Raw genomic sequence first — 6,553 nt, 5'->3', positions numbered from 1 at the left:
TGTGTCTCGTTACAGAGAATATTTGATGACCAAATAGTGAGTAGATTAATATAACAGATTTAAAACATCTTTACAAATAAATCAGGCCACCCGTTGACCCTGCCTTTTATTGACGTTCCTTACACTTATGAAGATTGATATTGTAAGTACTCGAAGGTATAATAATTTACAATAATTTCAATCGCTTTTTTTATAATTAATTTTTACAGTTAGCTGTAATAATTTGTAAATATTATTGACAATTAATATTTTTGTGAACTAAACTTTAATAGACAAATATTCCTACTCATCATAATAAATAGATACGGCGGAAGTGATATCGCATGCTTGCAATATATCATCATTACTAATTTACGCGTATACAACTTATAAAATCGTATAAGACTATAAACTAATGTTCCCCATATCATATTGTCATCTTTCTTCTATTATGAAATCTATAATAATTGTACACCACTTTTAGGCACAAAATTAAATATCTTGATTGCAATGTTTTAATTTACACACAAGTATTTTATTACTTAGGGCGCAAAATACGGACATAGTTACCAATTTTCTATTTTGTGTTTTTTTTTTTTTTTTTTTTTCACCTCGTCGCCATTTGTAGGACCATAGGGTCCCTAAAGATGATTAAAGACAGACACTGGCTCACCACTACCACACTGGAGCGCAGGCGCACGTCCGCTTCGTACCGCGTTCGTCACTCAACTACCCAGAGACAGCTGTGCCTCCAGTGTGGTACATGAGACAGTGAATTGTATCTATTCCATAGACACAAACACTACAAGGGTGATTCAAAAAAAAAATTTTAATTTTTTTTTAACCGATACCCTCTCAAATGTTTCTATTTGATATAAAAAAAATTCTCACCAAACCCGAGCCCTATAGCTCAACTCTAAGGGGTCGCTACTGTTTTTTTATTTTCCCATTTAATTAACATGGGAAAAATCGTTTTTTGTTTTAAATTGAATTTACACATAATTAACGCAATTTTTTATAAAAAACGATTTTATATTCTTAAAGTAGAGTCTTCGAGCTTTCCAAAACTCTATTACAAAGTACAATTATTATTATTATTATTTTTCAAATTTCGAAATTTAGTGATTTTTAAATAGCTGTAATTAGTCTTTATGTAAAGATAATTGAATAATGTATTTATATATACATATATATACATATATATATATATATATATATATATATATATATATGTATATATAAATACATATATATGAAGGCAACATTTCACGCACTACACAGTATTATCATTCATCGAAGAAAAATAGAACATCGAATACAAACAGCTAAATTTTTACGTAAAATAATCTAAAAGCTTACAATTGAAGAGCAGCCAAAAGGCATACATAAATATAGTTTGGCTACAATTCGGTGCCAGTATGTCTCGCCGTATCATTCTGCGTACAACACTTTATATCATAGGTCAATGACATGTGCTACATATTCTTACAAAGCAATAGTCAGTGCGTACTCTGTTTTATTTACTACTACGAGTCGCTGTCGCCCGCGACTCTGTCCACGTGGAATCAACAAAAACGTGATAACTAGAATTTGTATTCTTACAAGCTATGTTTTACATCTATGCCAAATTTCAGCGAGAACCATACAGCCGTTCAGGAGATACTTTCAAACAAACAAACATTCATACATCCATCCAAACATTCGCATTTATAATTTTAGTAAGATATATAAATACAAGAACTCCTTTTTGGCAACAGAAAAATGCAAAGATACAAACAAGATAGTAATTAAGCTTCTATTTTAGAAAGAATATATGATAAACCGCAATTCTTATAATTTGTTTTGATATTCTGTTTTACATATCCTATACTATACTAGTCAATATTATTATTTTGTAATTGAAAGTAAATTACTTGTTGAATTGTATTATGGATTCATTTTTTATAAAGAGATTTCATTCAATATTTCATCGAAACCTTAAATGTGATATTTCGAATTTATGTATAATAAAAAATAACCGGCACAAATGAAAAAAATAAAATTAAAGTGACATTTTCATTCAAAGAAAGAAAGTTGCTTTAAGCTGAGATTTTTCTGTCTTCGCTTAGAATGAGACAGAAAATAATAAACATAAGCCTCAAGTAAATTGCATTACCGCACTCGAGGGCAAGTTGCATTACTCACACTAAATCCAAACAACACAAAACACGCAGTTAGTGTCCGTGACGAGCGTGAATGAATTACGTCACATTTTTCTCGCTAACTCCTCGTCGCCTCCCCAATAAAACATTCATGAATTCAGAATGTTACCACCGAGTACAGTGGCACAGTCGATGCTTTCGATTTTTTTTTAAAAGTCGGATCTTTTAAATATTCAACGACAATTTTATCGATTTAAAACACAGGCTTTTAGTAAATACTAAGTGGATCATTTAAGATCTTTAATTTCTCAATTAAAGGTCCCTCAGTGTGGATTCCTCATGCTATATATTAAGGAAGACGACTCCGATTTCAACAATTTTGATATAATTTAAAATTCTGTATTCTATTTTTTTCCTGATTGCATACGATTGCAAAATTTCAATGCTAGCGTAGTATTTTTAAACTATTCGAATACGTTCCACCGACATCAGCAACTCGGCGAAATATGCACGATTTCGAGATCGGTATGTGAACAATTTCGTAGAAGCCCATCGAGTGAGACATTCGTCGTGATAAGCATGAAGGCAAATATATTTGTACGTGGCGAAGTGACAAAACAGAACAGCAGTTTAATGGTTATTTAAAAAATAGAATAGAATGGCGTATGCTTGTCATTGTTAGTATTTATTCAACAATTGATTATTTCACTCGTAGAGTAACTATTAAACAAAAAATACAAAAATGGCAAAATGTACAATGAGCTCGGAAAAATGTGGGTTACAATAATTACTGTATTTTAGGTAAAACTCAATGTTACGTTTTTAATTCAACCTATCATATTCATAAAATCTAGCGATTGCTATATCGCATTTCCGAAATAGTGAAAAATAAAAGATTGATAAAAATGAACGAAACATAGAAGATCCGCTTAAGGTAAGCGCTTTAGGCGTAAACATGTTTAGACGTCAGATTTATGTTTTCTGATCCATCTGCCGTAGCGTCGCGCATAATATTGCGGACGGACTCGGAAATAATAAAGGCTGAGAGATAAGGCTTTCGTCTGTTCCGGGAGAGGAAGAAAATTGACCCAGGACAATTTTATTTTTCATTTTCTTGTTCAAATACTCGCGGATACTTAAGATTTATGGGGTGCATATTGAAAGTTGGAAAAGTAACTGGAAAGATAAATGATTTATAATATACATTGCATTAATTCAAATATACCAAATAACCTAAGATACTATTCTAAATCTTATCTTAGAATTTATTTAAGATTATTTGGTTTGATTAAGATTTATTTTTTGGAAAAATATAAGCCATTTTTTTTATTTTAAGTAAACTGTTTTGATGTAATATACACATTAAAAACATATAAAACGCTCTTGAGTGTAAGCCCGCCCAGACTGTTATATATTTGTAATAAAAAACGTTAAAATTGTACCCACCCTTATGGGCTACGAAGAGCTGGCTTGTCATATTACCGTGATCAATATTTAAAACTTTTCAGAAGAAATCGCAACCGTAACTGGGAAATATTGCTATTTATTGTTGGTGTATTTTTGGAAGAAATTTTGAGATACCTATTTTGATTTAATTATTTAATTTCTCTTCCGACAGCCAGACGGCCGGCCTTAAAAATTTAAGCTCAGAAAGTGATATGGGGCCAGGGAGTGATGAAATAGGCACCTAATACGGGAGCCGCTGTAAAATTAATCAGTATTGCACCAGAAAAAGATTGTGACTTTTAGCGAAAAAAATCGAGAAAACGGTTTAAATAAAAATCAACATTTATAAAAATCGCTGTTAAGATTAAATCCAAACATTCCCCGAAACAAGAAGTAGTTCCAAATAATAAAAATAGGATTAAGCATAACAACTTTCTTCGGGCAGTGGAGCGGGAAGAGGAACCAATTTCTGGCCCGATGCGGACCGTTTTGTTGGAAATAGCTTTCCTTATATCTGCATTTTCTTGCTGATTTACAAACTTCCATATTGTAACAGAACTTAGCGGATGATGTCTTCAAGGTATACGAGTAACTTAAAACTCGTTGCGATGTAAGTCGCTGAAAATATCGAGTTGTTAAATTACATTTACTTTTTATATCAATCGAAGTTTTCTTTAAATAGAAAGACTTATATCAACCCGTCCCATTATCATATATAAATAAGTTTTGATTTCACTGATTCTAGTGTTCAAATATCAACGTAAATGGTATAACGATAGCAAAAATGCATCCAGCGCTTGGTCAAAAAATGGGTCTAAACTTTTACTCATAACAGCGCTAATTGATCGATCGATGAATCGTGTCGGATGAACCATACACTATCATTCTTGTTGAAATAAAAATGATCAAAAAAATCTAATCTAACTACTCAGATATATGAAAGCATCAAAACCGTTGATTCAAACATTTTTTTCTCTATTTATTAAATTGCTGATAAGGGTTCTTTTAATGTCATGAAATGAACAAACCAAATTAATACAAAAATTAAAACAAAATAAATTAATTAATTAAATGATAAAATAACGATACAGGTTCAAGAATGATAATATTTTAATAAAGACCAGAATATCAAGCAAATCGAAAGAAATGGGTAAAAGAACAGCCAACGTCAAAAATGTAAAGTCAATAATAAAAAACTACATCGGCTATCAAAATAGCAAATAGATCCACAACATCTAGTACTATACTGACTAAAATTTTATAATTATATAAACAAACACTTTTATACGAATTTGGAATTTACGAATCCAATAGCTAATTAAAGTTAACGTTTGAAACGTTATATAATAAACGGCAATCTGTAAAAGGAGAATAAAACGTGTACAAATTAGAGGGTGTCTCCCTAAACAGGATGTTTTGTCTTGAATATAATTGGAGGTACATTATAATTTGCACAACAAATGAAATTTAGGCATATAAAATGATCAAATAAATAATCATACATAAGAAAAACAATGTTGTTGCCAAATGTAACAACTTATATTTCGATCGTAAGGAACATCGTTATCCTACATTTTAAGGTCAACAAACTGCGAAACGGTCCAGGCGCGACTATTTGGCGGCGCTGGCGACACGCCGACTCTTTAAGACGACCATTACTCGATCAAAGCTATTCCAAATAATCTTGTTAAAATTCAAACTTATATCAATCATAATATTCAGAAATAAAGAACATTTCAGTAAGAAGTATTACTTAATTATACTTCTCTCTTATAGTTATACGAAGGGTATGTCCCTTCGTATACTATAATAGACGTTTTAGCTTACAATATTAATCTACTAAGGAGATTTAATAATTCTTAAACGGCTGTAAAGAAACATTATTATTTACATGTAACGTAATATGAACGCGGAGGACTTAAGCGTACAATATTATGTAAACGGTGTTTATTTTCTCATGTAATTTATAGTGTTACCATTTACGACCTTAATAAAAGTACATTATATATTTTATTAACATAAAAAAATTGTACGCGTATTTGAATGACAAAGGGCTGATTCCTAAAATTCAAATAAGCAGGTACACCGTCGAAACAATTAGCTGTCGCCCTCGGCTTCTATATAGAGGCACAACAATTTTAATATTTGTATAGATAGATAAAGGGGCGTCTTCCAGTCCGAAGGTCCAAATCAAATTAAGTTAGATACGATAGATCCGAAATATTTGAACTGGTCAGATATTCTTATTTTAAACTATCTGTCATCCGCGACTCCGTCCCCGAGGAATTAAAAAAAAAACTTAATAAAGAGCCTATGGGCTCTTCCAGACTTTGTTCTACATATGTGCCAAATTTAATCAAGATCCGTTGAGCCGCTTCGGCGTTACCTTCTAACAAACATCCATACATCATATAGTAAGATGATGTACCTAATGTGTTTATCTCTTGATGAAATTAATGATTTACTACTCAAATGCTATATGTCATGCAACATGGTAAATATACCACCGAATGAAGCTTAGTATTCCCTTCAGACTAGATTCCTGACACGTCACATTAATTTGCCTCGTATGTACTGACATAAGCATGAAAAGATAATTAGAAGCTACGTAATGATTGCTCTTAACTTATTTACTACTGCACTGTTCTAGAGGTCTCGAAGATCTCTATAGATAGTTAAAGTACATCATGAAATAGAAGTTTAACCGGTTAAATACGGTCAAAAAACTTCTTCCGGTCAAGAAACAAGTGGGTGTGTTATATGAATAACAATATTATTTTCATATGAATAACATTCATAAGAAATAAAAACAGTTATATTCCACAAGATAGGTCGTAGCCAGAAATTTAAGAAATGCTTTTAGCAACATTAAATTATACCCGTTTCCAAAGAAAATATTATTCTAGGACAAAATTTGCTAAAGTTATCTGGGGAGCGATGTGCGGTCATTATTATTTTATATTTAATTAATGAAATTAAGTGCATAA

Source organism: Papilio machaon, chromosome 9, assembly GCF_912999745.1.
Source record: "Papilio machaon chromosome 9, ilPapMach1.1, whole genome shotgun sequence".
Lineage (NCBI taxonomy): Eukaryota > Metazoa > Arthropoda > Insecta > Lepidoptera > Papilionidae > Papilio > Papilio machaon.
This window is presented reverse-complemented; position numbering follows the sequence as displayed.